Here is a 25,004-nt window from a genome sequence, read left to right on the forward strand (position 1 = left end):
TAGTCATATCTCATATACTGCTGATTCTTCCCCTAAGAGTAAAGAATCTTTTTCTAGGGAATCTGTATGTTCTTGCCTCTATGTTACCTGCTTAATGCACTTAATTATTTTTATATTTTACTAATGTCTACTTGCACTTGATCTTTGTTTAGAAAATTTATTGTTGTTGAAGTACATTTGTCTCCATTGCACTTGATCTTTTTTCTTAAGGAAACATACCCATCCAAAGGAAATTTTTTAATGAACTGATTGATATAAATCCTACTGGATATATTGCCATTGATAATTTTTCTGTCCTCTAGGTGATGGGTGGGAGAGACAGGGAAACAAAAAAGAGGACAAGGAAGATGAAATGCTAAGATAAATGTAGACTAATTTGTATCCAGTGACTTTACCTTCACTGAGAATCAGGAAACATTCATTCATTGAGTATCTACCATGAATTATCATGTACTGTTCTAACTCCTGGAAGATCAACAATGAGCATTACAGACAAGGCTCTTGCACTCCTGGCACTTTGAAGTCATCCAAAGAAGCACAGCAGTGTTCATTCTCTTTTAGTCAGTGTCCCAGACTCACTCACCTGGAGCACTGTCTTACTATGAGTTAACAGAATATTCTAGAGTGTAGAATCTAGATCTTTTTTTTTTTTAACAAATCATCACTAAGAAGGTCACATGAGAGGGAATCAAAATCTTAACAAATAGAGTTCTTTATCTTGGACTTAGAAGTTACCAATTCTTTCACAGAAGTAAGTTAAAATGGTTTTGCTCAGTTTGCTTTTTCACAAAGCCACCTTGATTGCCAGCCAGAACTCTGTGCCCTTCTAAGTAGAAAGTGATTGTTTGATGAATTGTTATCCTGCCTGCCAGGATATTAACAGCAAGATGTCCTTTCAGTAATTATAGGGTAGCACCTTTCCCTTTACTGATGTTGTATGAACAATCAGAGTAATTTTCACATATAGAGAAATCTACATAACACTAAACAAGTAATAGAAGGCAAAGAACACAACTAAAAAAGAAGCACTGATGACATATGGGAGAAAATGGCAACACAGCCCCTAGAGATCACAATGGTCCTGAAATTAATCTGAAACTTCCATGCTATATTGTTGATAAGGGGAATATAGTTTTCAGTAGTTAGAAGAGAGAGAGCATTCTTTTAAACCTCTCGTCCCTCAGATTAAATTAGAGATGCCAAGGACTGCATCATTAACCATGACTATCAGATGCACTCATCCTTTCTTGTATATAATGTTGATATGTCGGTTAAATATTTGATACACATTTAAGTATATGCACATATATTCTTTAGGCATGTTTACTACAGCTACAGTCTTGGCTTAATTTAACAGCTTCTGAAAGGGCAGGTGCTGAGCTGGTTTAGTTTGTTGCGTGTGTGCATTGTACTCAGATAAGCCCTCTTAATTATAAGCTGAATACAGCACTTATATAAAGAAGATATGCAATAACTATTTATTTTTTTAAAGATTTTATTTATTTATTTTTAAAGAGGGAAGGGAGGGAGAAAGAGAGAGAGAGAAACATCAATGTGCGGTTGCTGGGGGCCGTGACCTGCAACCCAGGTATGTGGCCTGACTGGGAATCGAACCTGCGACACTTTGGTTTGCAGCCCACGCTCAATCCACTGAGCTATGCCAGCCAGGCAATAACTATTTCTTAATAAATTAAGATAGTGATGATTAATTTAGTGTAAATATTAGCTTTGCACATGTGATAATGTTCATATTGGGTTTATCCTTTTTGACAGATTGGCCCTTTTTTAAAAAGAGCTGTACTTAATTTATGGGCAGAGACGGATTTACCATGAAGCTAATGAAGCAAAACCATCAGGATCCCTCCTTTGCTTGGGAAGGACACTGGCAATGTCTTCACCTGGTGGTGTGTTTTTATAAAATTTGCAATAGAAAGATATATTTATGTTCTTTTCAGTAGTTCCTCCCCAGATGTATAAATGCAGGCCTCACAAATCTGGGTCCTCCTCCATTGAAAGAATATATAAAAACCTCAAAAAGAGTCCTGGCTGGTGTAGCTCAATGGATTGAGCATGGGCCTGTGAACCAAAGGGTCGAGGTTCGATATCCACTCAGGGCACATGCCAGAGTTGCTGGCCAGGTCCTCAGTGTGTGTGTGGGGCGGGGTGCATGAGAGGCAACCACACATTGATGTTTCTTTCCTTCTCTTTCTCAATTCCTTCCCCTGTCTATAAAAATAAATAAAATCTTCAAAAAATTTAAAGAAAGCCTGAAAAAGAAATCTGATGAAGACTGAGAGGAGTGCTAAACTTTAGGAAATGCCAAACTCTGAACAAAAGATGGGTAATTAAGCTGAGGGAACATGGAGTTAAGGAATATAACTGGGTCCATGGACATGGATTGGATATTTATTTGACTTGGGGTGGTGAATACACAATACAGTGTACAGATGATGTGTTGTACAACTGTGCACCTGAAACCTGCGTAATTCTGTTAAGCAGTGTCACCACCAATAAATTCAATAAATAGGGAAAAATAAAGAACAAAGCTTATCAGGTATTTTCCATGTTTCCAGAAGGTAAAATAATGGTCCTGAATCTGAATTCTAAGAAAAGAAACTCTGAGAATTAACAAGAACTACAGCAAGGATGGCAAAGCTGTGAAATCAAGTCGTTATGAAATTGCTTTCTCTACAAATATATTTTAAAGATTAGCTAGCTACCTTCTAAAAGGGTTGGGAAAACATGCCAGGAGCCTGATCTGTGAGATAAATCCATAGGAAATTCCTCGGTTTCTAGTCTAGGATTTTTTGGTTGTATAGGTATGTGTGTCTGAGTCAGTAGTTTATAAAACAGGATAAATAAAGTGAATATACAATTTCATGTCTCCCTTAACACCACAGCCAGAAAAAGTTGATGTGTGAAAATAATCTGAAAACAATTGTTATAATGTGGATCACTGTGAAATTGGGTTTCTATGGGATAGAGGTCAGAACCAAAGATATTGTGCTTTAAGATCTCCTTTTGAAAACTAGAAATAAGGACATTGTTATATACTGGTGATTGCATTCTGGGAAGCAAGCCATTCCATCTGTATATGAGCACCATGGCTACATTCCACAATGTAAAATCCATCTTGCTTGTGATTATATCCTTGATCATGTCCTAGATTTGGTCAAATATCCCTGCTTACTTACTGATGACAATATCCTTTTCTTACTATGCTAATGATCTACTGCCCTCTCTTTTACCCCCTTTCTCTCTGGATACTCTGTTCTTATTTATAGAGGAGTTTTCTGGCTTCATCATGAATCTTCTGCTCACATTGCCTTATTTATTGGTATAGAGGGAGTTTGCCATTATGCTTGACATGTTGGGCAAATAACTTATGAAAGGACTTAGGGAGTGTACAGACACACTGGATTTTATTTCTTGTACAAAACTTTGCAATAATAAATGTCATGTTTTGGATTTGACTTCTTTCAATGTGAACTTCTGTATAATGCCTTTTGACTCTAGGTTCTCAAGTACAATGCAATTTTACATTCTGCATATTGTCAGTACTTATAGTTAAGTACTTGCAAAGATAAATTATGACAGTATAATATTCTTAACAAATTTAATGTGACTAGATTTTATAAAATGTATGACTGTTTCTTTTTAAATGGCAGCAAATATCCAAAAGAGAGAACTTAAAACTTTTTCCTCTCTTCAAAGGGTCTTTGAAGATGGCAAGACTTAGAGACGGTGGAAAGATCAGGTATAGATTTGAAGAAGAATCCTTCTCTAGTGGTTTTTATCATAAAGAGAAAAGTATCCTGGAGACATAAGCACAGGAGTAATGGGCTAAGGATAAATAATGAAGATTTATGGGTCATAATCACAGGTGAATAGTAAATCAGAAAATGATGCTGACAAATGAGAGGTTGTATACTCGAATGTACAAATAAAATGGACTAAACACAGGTATTTCCTGTAGACACAGAAAGCACTATTTAAGAGTTATAGATGGAAAATAAAGTTCACTTTGGAATTTCAAAATTTAGAATGATGTGGCAAATACAGACAAGTATAAGTAGTCAAATATTTGCTGAATCAATGTTGATGAAGAGTCAAAGGAGTCATTAAAATAATGAAAGTTTTTTTAAAAAAAACTTGAAGAGAGGAGGGAGGAGAGAGAGAGCAGGTAGAGGGCTTTGATGCATTTAATAGAAAAGGCCTTTTTTTTTTTAGATTCCGAGCACAAAAGGAGCATAATTACTAGTTATAAATATGGTTACCAATCAATAAATATTTTCTGGCTACTTCTATGTGCTACACACCCTGCTGTGTGATAAAAATTCAAACATAAGTGAGATACATTTATTCCATTAGGAATGCGCGGCATAAACAACATGGTAAGTCTGCACATCACCAATTATAATGAGTAGAGTGTTGCCACATTAATAACATGATATGAACATAGAAAATAGGGAGCAAGTAATTACCCCTGGAGTGCCCTGGATGGGTGGCTCAGTTGGTTGCAGCAGTGCCCCTTGAACCGAAAAGTCTCAAGATCAATCCCCTGTCAGGGCACATACGCAAGATGACCAATTGATGTTTCTCTCACCTTGATGTGTCTGTCTGTCTGTCTGTCTATCTGTCTCTCTTTCTCTCTCCCCTTCCCTTCCTCTCTCTCTAAAATCAATGAACATATCCTCAGGTTAGTATTAATTTTTTTTTTACAAATTCTCCCTGGAGTTGGAAGAGAAGGTATTAGGAAAGATGTAATGCAGAAAGTAGCCATTCACTGGAGTCTTGAAAGATGCAAATTATTTTGCTAGAAGAAGAAAAATTGTGAGCATGATTTCATTTCAAGCAGAGAAAAAGGTCAGTAGTTGGGGGTAGAGTGCCAGGGGCTTCCAGATGCTAGTTTACACTTTACTGTCACCTACAGGAGGCCATTAAAGGTTTCTGAGAAGGTATGTGTCCCAATAAGAGCTATGGTCCAGAAAGAAATATTTGGCAGTGGTATAAAAATAGTTTAGAGGGTGTTAAGCCTGGAGTCAGATAACAAAAAAGATTATTTTGTTAGTAGCAGTAGTCCAGGGGAGAGACAGCAAATACCAAAACTCAAGCTGCTAAAGTGAGGATGTTTCAGGAAGAATCAACATAAAATTGAATAGATGTGGATGGTGAGGAAAAAGAAGATATTCAGTTGTGCCATTAACTAAAACAGAGAATATGGGAGGAAGCTGGGAGAAGATGTAATGAGTTCCATTTTGTGTTTGTTTTTTTTTTTAATTATTTTATTGTTGTTCAATTATGCTGAGCTTGAGAGAGCTGTGGGAAATCTAGTTCGAGGCATTCAACAAATAATAAACTTGACTGAAGAATAAAATCACAACTGAGGAAAGCGTAGAAACCATGGGAATAGAAAAATTTTGTAGGACCAAGGGTACACCCTTGGTAATACTCACATTTAAGACAGAAGGATAAGGAACCAAAGAAATAGACTAAAAAGAGATTTCTACTGAAATCAAAAACAAGAAATCCTGATCTCATTATGACAAATGACTGTTCGATGGAAGAGGCTATGTATGTACCATACTATAAGGTAGATTGTGGGGAATTCTGGAATCTAAAGCATATATTGTGTTCCTTATATACGATAGGCACTATGTGTCTTTTGTCTCCAGGGACGTACAAGTGAGGTAAGGACTACTGGCTAAGCATCACTTGAGTTTCACACACTAGGGCTGGGTTCAGTCCCTGCAGTCATCCTGCGTCCCATGCAACAGGGGTGCAGAAATCTTCCTCAGGGGCCAATATATGAAGAAGCTAATGTCACCCGGAAAAGAAAGGGGAAATCAACAGCCATGATGTTGCCACATCTCTTCCAATGAAACTCCAAATTCCCATCTTCTCTAAAGCAATACCCTCTTGGGGAGTGGGGAAGGAGGGACAGGATGAAAGAAGGTGAAAGGATTAGCCAAAGAACATGTGTGCAAGACCCATGGACACAGACAACAGTGTGGTGATGGCCAAAGGGGAGGGGGCATGGGGGATGGGTAAAAGTGGGCAAAGAGGGGAATGGGGACATCTGTAATAGAATCAACAAAAAAAAAATGAAGGAAAAAAGAGAAAAGCTATACTTGCTTAGGAAAAGTCTGCATCTGAAAGTTAAAAAGCAAGAGACTACACCTGTTTTCTATGATTGCCTAGTCAGAATCTCTCTTCACTACCTGTCTGCATATCTGAAAGCTCTTTTTGTAAAGGGCCAGAGAATAAATACTTTTAGCTTTGTGGGTCATATAGACTTTGTCTCAACTAATCAGTACTGCTATTTTATTGGGAAAGCAGCCATAGACAATGCATAAATAAATGAGCACAGCTGTGTGCCAACACACCTTATTTACAAAAGCAGAGGACAGGATGAATTTGGCCACTGCTTCATGGACAGCAGATTCCTGAGGATCTTTATCATGGAGGAGGCCATTACCAGAGGATACCCATCAGAAAACCAAAGATCATAAAGCTGGATTATGAGACCACACAGTTTTAGTTTTGGAATGAGCTTTATGGGGAAAAAAATCCTAGACCCAGGAAGACTAGGCAGCTACATACATGATATTCTTCCAGAGGTACAAGAAAGGCTGCCTTTCTCCAAATATTTCCTCTGTCAGCTAGAGATGCTGCAGGAAGTGCCTGGTGGTAGAATTGCTCTGCTGGATTAGGCATTGCCCTGAATTTAAAGGGCATGCGTGCATCACAGAATGAGTGACACATTAGTAGTGAGCAGTTTATAAGACCGACTACATGACATCTAGCAGAGAACAAAGACCAGGGCAAAAGGAATCCAAGATGAACTGTCTTTGTAAGTTCCTTATAATTTTTTCATATATTTGGCACTGAAAATATGCCTTTATTCCACTACATGTTTTGTTACATATGCCATCTATTATCAGAGCTTCCTGTGTAGACACTCATTTTGGAATGTTAATGTCTGTCTTCCAAAATAAGGTATCTGAGTTACCCTTGGGGAAGAAGCAGTCCCTGAGGTTGAATTTGTATCTTTCTGAAGGTTTGCTTTGTTTTGTTTTCTCTTGAAAAAGAACAGATGTGATTTCATAAAGACAATACCCATACCTTTAGAAAGAACATTTGGAAAATGACAGACATTTTTTTCCTGATTTTCCCATTTTAAATTTTGAATTGGACCTGTGTCTAAAAGTAATCAATGTGCCATGCTTCCAGGTATAGATCTCTGCCTACACTCCACATTCCAGAAGATAATATTACAATTTTAATTGAAATGATAAAGCCATTGGCAAAACTCTCAAGTGAGGTAGAGTTCATTTTTATTTCTCTTATACTATACATAAGGAGGCACAACTTGTGAAATAGTTACAATTTGTGTGGAAACCATCTCATTGTAATTAGTGAAATATTCTAAAGTAGAGAACTCATTGGTTCCTATATTTAAGGAAAAAGCTATCGATACAATACTACGATGTAAGCCTTAACTTAAAATGCTGATTATACAACGAACTTTATAAATAAGGCTTAAACTTTTCAGCCACCATCATGTGGCCATTCACTCCACTTGGCACATTTTTTTTCTTTCCGTGGCACTTATTATGTTTTAACACATAATATAATTTTCATAATTATGTTTATAGTTTATTGTCTCACTTTCCCCATTACATATTAAGCTCCGTGAGGGCAGAGGCGTTAGTAAACTAAACAGTGCCAGTGGCTTTAACAGTGTCTAATTTGGTAGGCGCTCAATAAATATTTCCTGACTATATGAATGAAAAAAGCAAGCCAGCAAACAGGGAAAGTAGAGCTGTCCTGTGTAAGTATATCCCAGCTAAAGACAGAAAACAAAAAGGAAGGGATAACTTGAAAATAAATGAATGTTTTTAATTTACATTCCTATTCCCCACGATTAAAAAAGAAAACTTTAAATAAACACAAGGGTGCATTTCACAAATATATCTCATTCATTTGTATTTTGCCAATTTGGAACTTTTGACAATTCAAACAGTGATGAGAATGATGCACTTTTATGTTGTCTGCTTTATAGAAACTGTTAGTGGCCTGCCTTAATTCATCCAGCATTGATCTTCTTACTTGCTGGCAGAACCCTAGAGTGGTTTGGTTGCTCATGTGCAGGGAAGGGTTCCCCTCCCAGTCCCAGAGGTGAATAAAGATTAGTCTAAGATTCTCCTTGATGGTGATGACACTTTAGAGATGGGAACATGATCTAAACTTGACAACAGAATTTGAAGGAAAAATTGGCGCAGAGACTTCTGGGCACATATTTCTGTTTAATTAAAAAAAAGGCTTTATGGGAGGCAACACCCTTGTATATATTAAATATTATATTTGCATGTGATACGTGGAACAGTTGCAGGCAATGTGCAACCATGAGCCAACATGCTAAGGATGACAGAATAGAAATATTTGGAAAATTGGGGGACCTGGGTAATATCATTAATCTACTGAATTAACCAATTCTGTTACTGTCTTACCTTAACATTTCTTCTGATGTATGACAGAGAGTAAAACAATATTCTTAAGCTAATTTGGTTATGCTTTCTGTTACTTGACAGCCAAAAGCATCCTGATAGACTATGAAAAAGAGCAAATGTCAAAACATGCTACTCTGTTTAAAAGAAAAGTTAAATCAATTATTTTCAGGTGTTTATAAAAATACTTGAATAATGTCTACAGACATAAGCAGGTATAGGAATAGTTATAAATTAATTTGGCCTATGCATGAAAGCCTGCTTCCTAAAGGGTTACCTAAAATATCCTTTGCCTAAATGATACTCAAATGTAAAAAAAAAAAGAGTACATTTCTATGAAAATATTATGTGCTTTAGACTTTTGATGTAGTGTCAGGGAACGACCACATGATTATGACGTATTAAAGAGGCTCAATGTCAAATTAATTTTTATTGATAGCTCTTGTATTTTAAACTACGGAACATGTACGTGAGCCAGAACTTTATGGTAGATGTCATCTAATGAAGTAGGAGGCCTTTTAACACTAAAAATAATTAACTTTCAAAATATAGATTCAAATTTGTTGGGGATATCAACCCATATCTCCCATCTAGAGATTTTATTGGTCCCTACAGTTGTATTTTATTCACATTTTAATCAGCTGGTATTACTTTTCCTAATTACTATTTCATTAACAGGTTTCTAATGTACATAAAACATTACTTTTTTAGGATCTCAATTTTTTCTTTTATTTTTTAATTTTATTCTTGTAACGATTTTTCCCAAGTTTTATTAATAGTACACAGAAGAACCAAACTTTCTTATACTGGAGACAGAACAGTTTGGAGTAGTGGATAATTTGGTTTTGCTCAGTTGTCTTTGGTCTAGAAGATAAAAAACAAAAACCTGAAAAGGGAGAAGGGTTTTCAGGTTTCAGGTTTTCTTGTGTGCGCTATTAATAAAACTTGAAAAAAAAAAGAATTGCAGGTAAACCATCATACTAAGTACTAAATTAATTGAACACAGGCTTTATAAGATTTTGAAGAATAATGGTCTTCCAATACCTTCCATTTCAAAATGACACTTCCATGGATGAATGGTTTATTCCTTGGCTTTTCAGGAATACTGTGCGATCTCTGTTATACTCACAAACCCCATTAAGAATATCAGGAAATTCTGATTATTGTGGGACCAAACACTTACAGAAAATAAAATCAACTTGGGATGGTAAACACAAAATACAAGATACAGATGATGTATTATAGAACTATACACCTGAAACTCAATTTTATTAAACAATGCCGCCAATAATTCCAATAACAATATAAAAAAAGAAAATTAAAATAGGTATATGAGCAAAAACAGGAACCATTTCATCATCAGGATTATAATATGTTTCAGATCTAAGGGAAAAAACGGTTTAAGAGACTGTACTCTATGACTGCACAATTTGTTGCACGGAGAGAATGAGAGAAAACAAAAGGAAAACATCTATATGTTTAGGACACTGATTTTAAATAACACTAGTACCTTTGTAAATCCTTTTGTGATTAAATTAAAAATCTTTATATAATTCAGTTCCCATTTACAAACTGAAAGAGAGCCTAGTTGAAGTAAATGGTTCTTAAACCAAAATATATAGCAGACACAGATAGCAGAATGCTTTTAAAACATTAGTGTGAATGGAGCCAACTGGTAATTCACCAATTACCTATTTAAAGCTCCTTGCCACATGGAAGTCAGATGAAGCCATTATGTAGAAAACAAAAAGAGAAGGCAAGATTTCATTAGTCTGTTTATAGGTGGCTTCTAATAGTCAGTTATGGTTCACAAGGCACCAAAGACCAGGTATTCTAGAAAAAGCATAAAAAATGAACCAATTAATATTTTAATCACAACTGAAGACATAACCATTGGAACTATATGCTGATGATCCCATCCATATAGGCATAACCTACAAGAATTTTTAAAAGTAAATATAAATTTTAGGGCTTAAATTTTTACAAAGATTTTATTATTAAGAAACATATAGTAACCATCTAACTACTATGTGCACACACGGAGAAATGGCTGGAAGTATACATGCCAAGGTATTAATTTTAATTATCTCTGGGCAGTAGAATTTGATTTTTTATATGGTTTTTAATTGCTCTACAATTTACATGCAGGATTTCAAAATTTTACAACTCATTATGAACCAGGACATCTTACAATGATATAGAAAACATTGAAAAATTAAAAAATACCTACGGTGATTAGGTTGATAACTGAAATCATCATGATAACATTAAATTAATGTGACAGATAGATGTACTATTACTTTATCTAGTATAAATTTTACACTATGATTCATCTCACATTGTTTTTTTTTATTGTTGTTCAAATACAGTTATATCCATTTTCCCCCAACCACTCCCCGCCACCCCATCCATACCCACCTCCCAGTCTGGATCCTATGACCCTTTGGCTTTGTCCTTAGGATTTTTATACATGTTCCTTGACGATACTTCCCCTTTTCACCCCCATCATCCCTCTCCCAATTCTCCTCTGGTTACTGTCAGTTTTTTCTTTATTTCACTGTCTCTGGTTATATTTTGCTTGCTTTATTGTTCTGTTGATTAGGTTCTACTTATAGGTGCGATCATACAGTATTTGTCTTTCACCACCTGGCTAATTTCACCAGCATAATGCTTTCTTGATCCATCCATGCTGTCACAAAGAAGAGGAGCTCCTTCTTTCTTTCTGCTGCATAGTATTCCATTGTGTAAATGTACCACAGTTTTTGATCCACTCATTAACTGATGGGCACTTAGGCTGCTTCCACCACTTGGCTACTGTAAATTGTGCTGCTATGAACATTGGGGTGCACAGGTGTTTTTAAATTGGTGTTTCAGGATTCTTTGGGTATAATCCCAGCAGTAGAATTGCTGGGTCAAAAGGCAGAACCATTTTTAGTTTTCTGAGGAAATTCCGTACCGTTTTCCACTGTAGCGGCACCAGTCTGCATTCCCACCAACAGTGTACTAGGGTTCACATTTCTCCACAGCCTTGCCAGAACTTGTGGTTTGCTGATTTGTTTATGGTGACCATTCTGAATGGAGTGAAGTGGTATCTCATTGTGGTTTTAATTTGCATCTCTCTGATGGCTAGTGATGCTGAGCATCTTTTCATGTGTCTCTGGGCCTTCTCTATGTCCTCCTTGTTGAAGTGTCTGCTCAGGTCCTTTGACCATTTTTATTAAAGATTCATTTATCTATCTATCTATCTATCATCTATCTATTTTTAGACAGAGGGGAAGGAATGAAGAAAGAGAAAGAGAGGGAGAGAAACACCAGTGTGAGGCTGCCCCCCACGCAAACCCCTCTGGGGACCAGGCCTGCAACCCAGGTATATGCTTCCGACTGGGAATAGAACCAGCAACTCACTGGTTTGCAAGCTGGCACTCAATCCACTGAGCCACACCAGCCAAGACTGCCCATTTTTAAATTGGATTGTTTGTCTTCCTTGTGTGGAGTCCTGTGAGTTTTTTGCATATTTTGGAGATCACACCCTCGCCTGAGGTATCATTGGCAAATATATTTTCCAATACAGTTAGTTCTCTTTTTTTCATTTTGTTGTTTATTTGGCCATGCAGTAGCGTTTTATTTTGGCCAAGTCTCATTTGTTTATTCTTTCCTTTATGTCTCTTGCTCTAGGGGACATATTGGCGAAAATATTCCTGCATGGACTGAGATTTTCCTACCTATATTTTCCTCTAAGATTTTTATGGTGTCACAACTTATATTTAAATGTTTTGTCCATCTTGAGTTTATTTTTGTATATGGTGTAAGTTGGAAGTTGAATCTCATTTTTTTTTTCATGTACCTGTCCAGATCTTCCAACACCATTTGTTGAAGAGGCTACTTTTACTCCATTTTATGCTTCTGGCCCCTTTGTCATATATTAAATGACTGTAGAGACTTGGGTGTATTTCTGGGCTCTCTATTCTGTTCCATTGATCTATGTGTCTGTTCTTATGCCAGTACCAGACTGCTTTGATTACTGTGGCCTTGTAATATAGTTTCATATCCAATACTGTAATCATTCCTACTTTGTTCTTCTTTCTCAAAATTTCAGTGGATATTTGAGGTCATTTATAGTTCTATATAAATTTTTGAAATGTTTGTTCTATGTCTGTGAAATATGTAATTGGTATTTTAATAGGGATTGCATTGAATCTATAAATTACTTTGGGTAATATGAACAGGTTGATGATGTTAATTATTCCAATCCATGAACACAATATGTTTCCATTTATTTGTGTCTTCCTTAATTTCTGCTTCATGTTGTATAGTTTTATGAGCACAGGTCTTTTACCTCCTTGGTTATTTCTAGGTACTTTATTTTTCTTGCTGCTATAGATAATAGGATTCTTTTCCTGATTTATGTTTCTCATATTTCAGTGTTAGCATATAAAAATGCCTTTGATTTCTGAATATTGACTTTGTATCCTTCTACTTTGCCAAATTCACTTACTAGGTTGAGCAGTTTTTTGGTGGAGTCGTATAGGGTTTTCTATGAAAACTATCATGTCATCTGCAAATAATGACAGTTTGGATTCCTCCTTTCCAATTTGCATGCCTTTTACTTCTTCTTCTTGTCTGATCACTGTGGCTCAGACTTCCAATATTACGTTGAATAGAAGTGGTGAAAGTGGACAACCTTATCTTGTTCCTTATCTTAATGGGAAAGCCTTTAGGTTTACCCGTGGAGTATAATGTTGGCTGTAGGTTTATCACATATGGCCTTTATTTTGTTGAGGTATGCTCCCTCTACTCCCATACTGCTGAGTGTTTTTATAATAAACAGATTCTGTACCTTATCTAATTCTTTTTCTTCACCTATTGATATGATCATGTAATTTGTCTTTCCTCTTGTTTAATGTGATGTACTTTGTTTATTGATTTGAGAATATTATACCATCCTTGCATCTCTGTGATGAATTCCACTTGGTCATGGTGTGTGATCTTTTTATCGTCTTGCTGGATGTGTTTGGCCAATATTTTGCTGAGGATTTTAGCGTCTATGTTCATCAGTGACATTGGCTTGCAGTTTTCTTTCTTTGTTGTATCTTTATCTGCTTTTGGGTTTAGGATGATCCTGGCTTTCTAAAAAGAGTTTCGAACTGCTCTCCCTTCTTGGATTTTTTAAAATATTCTGAGAAGGCCAGGAGTTAGCTATTCAATAAATGTTCTGAAAAATTGTCCTGTGAAACCATCCTGTCCAGGGCTTTTATGTGCCAGGAGATTTTGTATTACTGCTTCAATTTCATCAGGTGTTATTGGTCTGTTCATGCTTTCTGCTTCTTTGTGACTTTGTTTTGGAAGATTATATTTTTCTAGAAATGTGTCCATTTCACCCAGGTTTTCAAATTTCTTGGCATATAATTGTTCCTAGTAATTTCTATACTTTCCTTTTTATTTCTGTGACATCAGTTGTACTCTCTCTGCTTTTGTTTACGATTGTGTTCATTTGGGTCCTGTCTCATTTTTCCTTGATGAGCCTGCTTAAAGGCTTGTAAATTTTGTTTATGTTTTCAATGAATCAGCCTGTGGATTTATTGATTCTTTGAGTTGTTGTTTTAGTCTCTATGTCATTTAATTCTGCTGTGATCTTCATTATTTTCTTCCTTCTACTCGCTCTGGGATTTGTTTGTTGTTATTCCTCCAGTTTTTGTAGACGTAGGGTTAGGTTGTTTATTTGAAATGTTTCTATCTTCTTTAGGTAGGCCTATATTGCTATGAACTTCCCTCTCAGGACTGCCTTTACTGTGTCCCATAAGGTTTATACTGCTGTGTGTTCATTTTCATTTGTTTCCAGAAGGTTTTTGATTTTTTCCTTGGTCTCATTATTAACCCATTCATTGTCTAGCAGCATGCTATTCCATCTCCACAAATTTGAGTGTTTTTGACTTTTTTCCTTGAGGTTGGTTTCTAGTTTCAGGCCGTTGTGGTCTGAAAAAAAATGCTTGATATGATTTTTTCTTGAATTTGTTGAGATTTCAGGAACATCACATGATAGACTATATGTTCTATTTTTGAAAATGTTCCATATGCATTTGAAAAGAATGTGTATTTCCCTTCTTTGGGATGAATGGCTATATATATATATATCAGTTAAGACCATTTGATCTAGAACATTGTTTAATGCCACATTATCTTTGTTGATATTTTGTATGGAAGGTCTGTCCATTTTTGACACTGGAGTGTTAAAATCCCCTAGTATAAGTGTGTTGTTGTCTATATGTTTCTTGAAGTCCTCTAAAATTTTCCTTATATATTTGGGTGCTCCTATGTTGGGTGCATATATGTTTACAATGTTTATGTCTTCTTGATAGATTCTTCCCTTGAGTATTATGATGTGTCCTCTAGTGTCTCTTTGTATGAGTTTTGTTTTGAAGTCTATTTTGTGTAATATAAGTATTGCTACCCCAGCTTTTTCCCCCATCAATTTACTTGTAATATTTGTTTCCAGTCCTTCACTTTCAGTCTTTGTAGGTCTTTTGTCCTGAGGTGGGTGTCTTGTAGGCAGCATATGTGCCTGTGCTGCTCATGTGTTTTTGGTTTTTTTTTTTTTTTTTTTATCTGCTCAGCTACCCTATGTCTTTTGATTGGAGCATTTAATCCATTTATATTGATGGTTATTTTTGAAAGGACTTATTCATTTTCCCCTTTGTACTTGTGTTCCTCTCTATGACCTGCTCTTTTATTTCCTCTTTTTATAGCAGTTCCCTTACCATATCTTGTATTGCTGGTTTCACAGAGGTGTATTCTTTCAGCCTTCTTGTGTCTGGGATACCCCTTATTTCACCTTCCATTTTAATTGAGAGCCTGACTGTGTACAGGAGTCTTGGTTGTAGGCCTTCACTTTTCATTACTTGTAATATTTCTTGCCATTCCCTTCTGGCTTGTGTTTATGTTGAGAAATTTGCTGCTAGTCTGATTGGAGCTCCATTGTATGTTACCTCCTTATTGTATGTTTCTGCCTTATTGCCTTTAACTTTCTCTCTCTGTCTTTAAAATTTGGCATTTTAATTAATGGTGTGTCTTAGAGTGGGCCTCTTTGGGTTTATCTTTTTTAGGACCCTCTGTGCTTCCTCAACCTGAGTGGCTTTTCCACTCTTCAGATTCTGGAAGTTTTCTGTCATTATTTTTTCAAACAGGGTTTCTATCCCTTACTCCTTTTCTCCTCCTTCTGGTATTCCTATGATTAGAATGTTGCTGCATTTCATGTTGTCTTGCAGCTCCTTTAAGCTATCTTCATGGTTTTTGAGGAATCTTTTTTTGTGCAGCTGCTCTACCTGGGTATTTGATTCTACCTTGTCTTCTGGCTCACTAATTTGGTCCTTTGCTTCATGCATCCTGCTTGTAATTCCTTCTAGTGTATTTTCTTTTTAATTCAGAGATTTTAATCTTCTTTTCTTTCTGGTTCTTCTTTATAGTTTCTATTTTCTTTTTCATACTGTTTTAGTTCCCACTTAGTTGCTTGTAGTTTTCAGTGAGTTCCTTGAGCATCTTTATAACCATTCTTTGGAATTCTGTATCTGATAGTTCCATTTCATTTAGTTCTTTTACTGGGGAGACATCCATTACTTTTGATTGTGGGTTCTTTCTCTGTCTCTATATTTTGGAGATAGTTTTTGTTTGTTTCTGCAATTCTGGATGCTCTTCTTTCCTAGCTGTCTTTGCAGCGTGAACTTTTGTGGTAGGAGTTCTGTTGGATTCAGTTGTGCAGAATCTTTTACCTACTTGTCTGGATGCTCTAGGCTTGTCCATTTTTCTGTTTGTGTGGCCTCTCTTGTTGTACTTGGGCTTTACCTGTTGGTGGCTCCTTTGTTGTTGGGTTCTCCCCTCCAATGGGTTTACTGGTATTCACAAGTCCCACCTTGTCTTGTTTGCTGTTGTACAGGTCTTGCTCAACAAAGCAGTTTTATCAGACCACCAAATCTATGCCAGCAAAAACAGAGTATGTGATGCATGATTGGGCACATTATCATTATGAACCTGCCAATCACCAGTTGCCCATACCTGCGGCCTTCTGAATCATGCATATAGTTTCCATGGAGGAATGTTCAAACTTAATGCAAAATTTGATACAGATTTGTTGTTCTATTTGCTCATTCATTTTGAATGAAACAGCCACACAGTACACAAATGCACTCAACAAAGTCTACTTCCCCCGCTGACTAGTATAGTGAAGACATCATTATTCACACATACACATTCCAATCCACTCTCCTTGGATGACAGGTTATATTAGTGTTGTGCAAACCATTCTTGTTATATTAACAATGGCTGCACTTTTTCTGGACAGACTTAATATGTATCATATTTCTTTATCAGTAGTTGTATCTTTGATTTGTTTCCTTTCCCACAAAAACGTAAGCTCTGGAGGCCAACATTTTGATTTTTTCATCTTTGATCATTTAATTGATTATGTTATTAATTTATTAAGTAATTCTTGTTTGTCCTTAGTGATTAGAACTGTGCTTGACCCAAATTAGGCTAATTATAGTGCTGATCACAGAAAATATGAAGATGAAGACATTACAGGGGAAAATAGGCTATTATGGAGGTTTGGAAGTACACAGAAAGGTCTCCTGGCCAAAATGGGGTGTTAGGATGGGTTTCTTAGAAGTGACTTGAACAAATTGGTAAAGCAACTGGGGAGGAAGTAGGGGGAGGTGAAGAGAAGAAGGAGTAGGCAGATCAGTCAAAAGGAGCTCAATGGGTAGGTTTCCAGGGAGAGTACTGCCTCCCAGTACCTTTATCAGGGCTAGGGCATCTTTTCTGATAATAGATTCATTAAAAAATAGACAAACAAATGAGGATGAAGCTGAATCAAGAACAGTTCAAGAAGCTGAGAGAATGGTACTGGTACCATTAGCCTTCAGGATCTTCCTGCTCAGGTTGTAACAAGCAGACTTTGATGATAATAGCTTTGGACAATGTTAAGAGCACTGGAAAAGGTCATATTGTATACCCTGCTGCTTATCTTACAACTTTCCTATTGCTTGGTGTTTGGACATAATTCAATAATAACTTATTTATAGGGAGTACTTCCTTGAAAAATTCTATTTGAGGTATTGTCACTAGAACTAAAAATACTGCATTTTGCTTCCTGGTTCTAGTTCTTACTAGACTTCAATAAGAAAAGTGTAGACATTGAACTGATTTTGTTAGTATTTTTCAGCGTTAACTATTTCATTGTCATATATTTTTAAAGGGCGATATTCAGCTTGCCATAAACAATGCCAACAACTTTCAGAAATATTTTTAGAAACATTTATGATATTTTATAATCCTATAATATTAATCTAAAATGTATACATGTTTAAACATTCTTAATACCAATAGGCACTTTAATTCTGTTGGGGAATTTGGGTCCTCTACATACCATGTATGCCAATACTGTAACAGGATAGGTCAGACCAGAGGTCATTGGAAAACGGGGTAACACCCCCCAATTCCTGCAAAGAAGCAGTGAGGCACATGAAGACTGCTGAGGTGGCAGATTAAAAATACCATGCCTTCTCCAAGGGGGAAAGTGTGCTGATGGAGAAGGCATGGAGTTTAAGGCACATTACATAACAAAGGTAGTATAAAACAACCTGTAGGGGTGGACTTCATGCAGAAGGATGCTGCTGCCTGGGACAAACTGTAAACAAAGACAACTTGACTGTGAGAACTGGTAACATAGCTATGGTGGTGGGAGCTTATATAGTGCTGGGTGGGGAGCTGCAGGGGCCAGATGGATGCCCCACCCTGGATGGACAGATACCTGTGTACCTGTGTGTGGCTGGGAAACTTTTTCTCTGATTAAAGGTGGCCGCTGACTGAATGTGGGTCAACAACACCAAGGAGGTGACAAAAATGGTGAACACTGATGCACTATAGGAAAAGCTGGGCACTTTCACTGGCTTTCTGTGCACATGGGATTTTGGGAGGGCCTTTTAAAATCAACGGCATGGAAAGACTTTCTTCTCCTGACTTGCTTGCACTCTTGGTACAGGCACTTGGTATGGAGAAGTCATTCTCTTTCTTTGAAGCTTGGTGCAAGCTTTCTCTTTGGGCTTTTAGCAGTTGGATGTTCTGGGTTTCTGGACCTGCTCTACACATGGATGGGAGCACTTGTGAGACCACAAGATGCTGGACCCACCAAGGCTTAGATAACACATGAATGAGAGCCCAATCCTGGGGCATGTTCCTTGCCAGGCTCCAGCACCTGAGACACCATGATCCGGCGCAGCACAGCACACAATTCCTAGATCCCTACATGGAGACTGATAACAGTGCACCCTAGATCCTGAAGGACAGAGCTGCTGCAAGAAGATGGCAACTCTGAAACCATTGAGTGCACATTCCAGAGAAGATGAAGATCTGTTTGCATGGCTGGCTTAAACTCCAAAAGAACAGACAAGAAAATGGGGAACTTCTGGGTGTGGTTTTGGCTTGTAGTCTTAGGGAACAAGAGAAGTTTTTTCTGGGTCTCATGGAGAGGACGGCTCTGAGCAGGAGTGCTGTCAGTTCTCTCCCCACCCCACTCCACCAAGGTAGGATCCCTGTTAATAAAAATCTTTTTCCTTCAACATAAATCGGTGGGTCATATATAAGGGTGCCAAGTGGCCAAAGCCCAGTTTGCACAGTTACATTATGACATATTCCTTTAGTTCCTTATATTGTAATATTTAACTTCTGTATACAAGGAACAATCATTTCAGTAAAATTGGACATTTACTTTTGGCCTAGAGTAAATAGTCAAACAGAATACAACAGTTGAAAGGTGAGACCTTTTTTTAAAGAAGAATCCAAAGATCTGTGTGTAATACAGTAAAGGCTGTTCTCTGCACAGCTAGAGAATGAGGTATTCTGGTCAAATATTCTGCTTAATAGAGTTACCATATATTTCACATGGATTGCCTATTTTCAAAGTGTTGCAGTAGATCAAAGTAAACCTAAGGCTACAGTAGCATGGGTGGTCCCAGCTGAGCTCAAAGGGAATTATCTGGGTGTGTGATTAAATAGAGGGAGCTGTGGGCCCTTAGGGGCTCTATTTGCATGAAAGTATTTGAGCTGGTATTTTATTTATCTCTGTCTTTTAGGAAAAGGAAGATACATGCCTAGGTTCCTGAACAAAATGGAGGAAGGAGAGCAATCATGGATTTTATGGTCTTAAACCCTTCAGCTCTCCAGGACTTGAAAAAATTTAAGTGACTAGGGAGAAAGGGTTCATGAGAGAAGGGAAAAGAACAGTTTTTATGAAGGGTCCTGTGAAGCATGGCTATCTCTGCACTGAGGATAAGCCCATTATGGTACTGTGAGGACTGGGGGCAAATTTGGAGCAGTAGGAGACTGCAAACTCGCCCCCCAGACATAGGCAGACACTTCCACTGAGGGCCAAGAAAACAACTTTATCAGCAAAGGCATTTAGTAAGGGGAGGTGGAGAAATAAAGGCAGAGCTTTGTCAGTTTTGTTCAATGTTATGGCATCCTAGAATTGCAGGCACTCAAATATTTGTGGGATAATATCAGGTAGTGATTGTAGGTGACAATATTTTGAGCCAACAGGAGATTACTCCTGATGTACTCTGGGAACCGAAACTTTTCAGGGAGCTCAGTCCTGCCACACAATGGGTAAAGAAGAAATAATTTGTGATATTTGGATTATCGTTACTAAGGTGGCACCTCCCATCTGAATTCATAGGTAATGAGAACTAGAGACATTTATCTTATAAATAAAACTATACTATCCAAGTGATACATCAGGATCTTTGTGGACATCATCATAATATTAATTACCATTTTATTGGCAAAGGAAAGATGTATCAATTTATGAGGCACCTAATGGAAATTTTAGTTGATGAAATTCTGGATAACAGTTTCCATGATTGATTAAGTCTCTTCTTTGTTAATGAATATATTTGGTTTCTTATGTAAGTCCAGAATTTTTATAACACTGCACTAAAGTTACCATTAAATGTCAAGTGTTTTGTGAATTACAGGTTTAAAAATGTGTCAAAATAACTTAGTTTTCTTAGATCAGGAATTACATATGCAATCTTTCAATGCAAAAATTCCTCCTCATTTCTTTAAAGGTAAATTGCATTTAATGAATGAATAAAATGCTCTGTATATTATCAATTTAGTATTTTGAGTCTACCAAAATGCAGATGCTTACTTTGGCTTTTCAATCATAGTTTCAATTTAGACATGATTGTTTTCCTCTTTAAAGAGGAAGGTGGCTTGAGAGGCATGAGAGCTTCTCAAAATTAAGTATCTTCATGAGCCAACACAAGGAGCTCTCAGACAAGTTTAGATTTTAAAAGAACAAGTAATAAGATGGAAAGAAGCACATCCCTAACTGAGAATTAAGAGTGACTTTGGTTCCCATAACTCCCCATGCCATAACAACTATGGGAGCAATTAAGGCATAAGGACAATCACACATTTGTGTCTGAGATTTCATTTAGTTTTGATACTACACTCCCAAAGTTTCTTCCTATTCTAACAGATTCAAGTCCCCTTGGGCACTTGCTGTTGTGTTGTTCTGTGGCTTTCACCTTCCATACCTGACATCCCAGTCTGGGAGAAGAGGTCATGCTAAGTGATTGTACATGGCTCATTCAGACATACTTGGATGGTTTGGCCTTTAAGTAACCACAGTTCTTTAGATTTTGTAAACCACTTTAATTTTGAACTGCATAGGTTTTATCCTGAGGCCAAAAGGATGTCATTCAAAGTTAGTAATGGTAAGAGGAGCAGACACAGATACCAGTCAGGGCATCATTGTAATAGTGCAGGTGAGAGATTGGAGCACCTGAACTAAAATGGTGTCAATGGACTTGGAGAGAAATGGCTGGATTCAAAGGTATGTAGGAGGTAGAAGCAATAAGACTGAATAATGGGATAAAAACTCCATGATTTATACATATCACTTAGCTTCCTAACACTTAGTCATTTTGATGTTCCTTTAACAGCTGTTCAAGAATTGTTAAAGTAATGTCCTGATTAAAAATATTGAAGTTTATCAAATGAACAGTGGCACTTATTTTGTTAAGGGAAAATCTTCTAGCATGATTAGTAGTAATGGTAACATTTCCTTCTTAAGTTATGTCAATGAATCTAATTCTATAAAGCCTTCTAGTATATCAGATATAGAATGAGAACACATACATAACAAATATTTCTTGAGTGCCTAGGTAACATATTGTTCTTTAAAAAACAAGACAAAAATACACAGAAGCAGTAGGAAGGTGACATATTTTAAAAATAAAAAAATATTTTCTATAGTTTATTTGGAGCTATGAAACTTATTAAAGTATTATATTCACCTCAAACACTTTCTCAACTGCTGTAGTTAATTTTTATGTCTAAGCAAGAGACTGCATGGTGACAAAATGTATGAGGTTCACTGATTTTGAAAGTTCTGTTGAAAATAATGCCCCTAAAAATGACTGTGGATTCATCTATTTGAACTAGTAGAATGACTGAAGGATAAAGAAGAATAAGGGAAAAAGATGTTTAGATATTATATAAACATGGAATTTTATTTTCTTCTACAAAATATTCAACCTAAATTTAGGAATTATTAATTAATCTTGCCTATAATGTAAACAGCTTTTAAAACTCCAATCTCAGAGAAGCCAACTGGAGAGTCTTAATTCTGAAATTAGAAATGCTTCCAATAACATATATCTTTATGCCAATATACTTTTATAGCACACTTATCTTGAATATCTTTAATATCTTCATTAGTTGAATAATACTAATGACATCGAATAATTATAAAACAGATATTGAATACAGCAATGTCTCATGAAGAATACCCCATTTCATTTTCATTAATTTGAAAGTTATTAGTTTGAAAAAGGTCCTAATCCATGTCAACCCCTTTTGTTTAATTCCACTTTCCCTATCCTTTAGAGGATATCCCTTTGAGGAAGATTTTTTGGTATGTGCATTTTGTTTATGCTACACATGCCAAATAGATCTCACAAAATGAAACTCTGAGCTCATCTGGAAGTAATTTTTGGTAGCACATGAATCAGAACTCTTATTTTCTTCTCAGCACTACTGGTATTTTATTGCTTCCATCTACAGTACAATATGCTTTTAGCGCTAAGAACCCTGAGGTCAAACACACAAAACGCGAAAAAAGTTGGAACTTCTGGCGATTACAATTTTTGTCTTTCCTTCAGGGTTCTTCCTTCCCCTGGGAGAGTGAACTCTCTTTAAGCTCACTATGAGACAGGAACATGGTGGACACAGATGATTGACTGAAGTTGGTGATGTTGATTTAGGAGTGTTTGGCTTATAGGTCAGGCGTAAAACCCTTAAATCTGCTGGTCAAAGTCTGCTTGTCAGACTCCTATGGATTTTCCCAGACTCTGCCCAAATGTTACTTTCTCTATGAAGGTTTCTCTGGCCAGCTCAGGAAGGGTTAGGCAGTTCTTCCTTAATATTATTATAGCACCCTGACATATTCCTAAGATAGTGCTTATTCAATTATATTTCATTTATTTGCCTCTTTCCCTCTACCTACGTATAGGGGGAGACTATTCTCTTCCTTTTATCCCTAGACTAAAGCACTACCAAAATCAAGTTGGTAATCAATACATAATAATCAAATGGATAGATAGAGAAGAGCTAATAATACTCTTCATCTGCATAGCATAAGTTACATGGTGTTTTCACATAGCAGTGAGGAAGACATGGCAGGAATTATCCAAATTTTGTAAAAGAAGAAACAGATACCCAGAGAGGTTACATGACCAACCCAATTCAAAAGAGCTAATAACTTGCACACCTAGTTTTTATGTGAGCCAGTCACTAAAGATAGGTAGAGAGAAGTGGTAGTAGTAGTATTCTGTCTAAGATGGCAATGGCTGGCCGGGACACAGTGTGGAGGCTGGTTACCTGTTTCAAAAGCTTCAAAACTGAATCTTAGCAGTTTGTCAAGAAATTAAATGCACTCAACACTGGAATACCGAATGCCAACTTATTTATAATGAAAATGGTTTGTGACAAATCATTTCCCTGTACTTGAGCTACATGCAAAGTAAAGCCAGTAGACATATGTGTATGTGTCTTTAGGTATGTAATGCACATATATAACTCTATGAAATTCCAACCATGACTCATACACTACTAAAGAATAAGTTCTTAGAGATCAGCAGTATAATCCCTCCACTTTACTAAATGAATAAATGAATGAACAAATAAATAAGCAAAGAGCTAAAAAGGATAAATGACTTACCTACAGTCACATAGCTTATTACTGATAGCCCAAGGGCACAGACTCAGGTATTCTTAACAATTATACCCTTACATGTTTTAAACAAGTTATTATTGAGAAGTACTACGAGTATACTTCTTAGCAAGTCTTCTAAGTATCTGGCTAATATGACTAACCATAAACTGTCACACAGAAATGTTCCTTCATTAAATGCTCTAACATGGGAGACGTGTACTAAATTCTATCCTGTGTCTATGTATTGAGCAGGAAGGGGAGTACAGGTAATATTTTAAGGTACAATCCATGTTAAAATGAGGGACTTGATAATATTAACTACATTTATTTCTCTCCATTCACCCATAGACACTGATATTATAAATATAACCCATTGGATTTATCTTTTCAGTATGTCAATGGAAGTGTCTTTTCTGGTCCTCATTCCTTTTCACATACTTTGTTTTTGTCATTTTGAAAATAATCTAAGTGGATATAACCTGGGTGTTCATATGTTCATATACTATTTATGACTTTAAAGTTTTGAAATTAGTTGGACCACTCATTATCAGTATAACATATTTTACTACTTATTGGCCAGCTTAAAAGTTAAAAATGTGTGTCTATTAAGAGGCAAACACCAAAGGCCAAAAACACGTTATATTTTCAGCAAAAAATGAAGATAAATGATCATATTTATGAAAGCTTTTGGTTTAGCTTCTATTACCAAGAGTGGGGTGTGCTCTGGGTCCTATGTCCTAGGTTGATAGATGAAAGCAAACACTTTCTGCAAACATATTTCTATCTCACAGGCTGTACAAGATGCCAAATCCAAATGATTTCAGGGGTAACCACCATTAATTAAGAGAGGGAGCTTTATCTAACAAACAACTACTTTTGATAGAAATATACCTTGAACTACAATAATTAGTTTGCTGATTGGTCTTCCTGCTGGGGTTAACTGCTAGAATTCCTTCTTTAAAATAGATGAACCTTTACCTGTTTGATATCAACTATAGTGCGTATCTTTCTTCACTACCATAATCAGAGTCTGTGCTCTTCTGCTCCACAGCTGGATACAGAGTAGTTCTACGCTGTTTATACAGCAAAACTTTTGTTTCCCTCTACCATCATAATTGGCAGACTAATTGCCCCCTTCAAATAATGCTAATATTTAATATTATCCCTGAGAGAGTTATAGCTGGAAACAAGAGCCCACATTCTGAAAGAAACTTTAAGTATTCAAG

General features: G+C 36.5%; 1 protein-coding gene across 2 annotated transcripts in view; it reads right to left on the reverse strand.

The window, feature by feature from the left end:
• Window positions 1-25,004, reverse strand: part of DIAPH2 (diaphanous related formin 2) — an 881,199-nt gene that overhangs the window by 244,999 nt on the left and 611,196 nt on the right. The gene's annotated exons all lie outside the window — the stretch shown is intronic.

The sequence above is a fragment of the Phyllostomus hastatus genome, unplaced genomic scaffold, assembly GCF_019186645.2.
Source record: "Phyllostomus hastatus isolate PE091 unplaced genomic scaffold, TTU_PhHast_1.1 phas_scaffold_28, whole genome shotgun sequence".
In the NCBI taxonomy this organism is placed as follows: domain Eukaryota; kingdom Metazoa; phylum Chordata; class Mammalia; order Chiroptera; family Phyllostomidae; genus Phyllostomus; species Phyllostomus hastatus.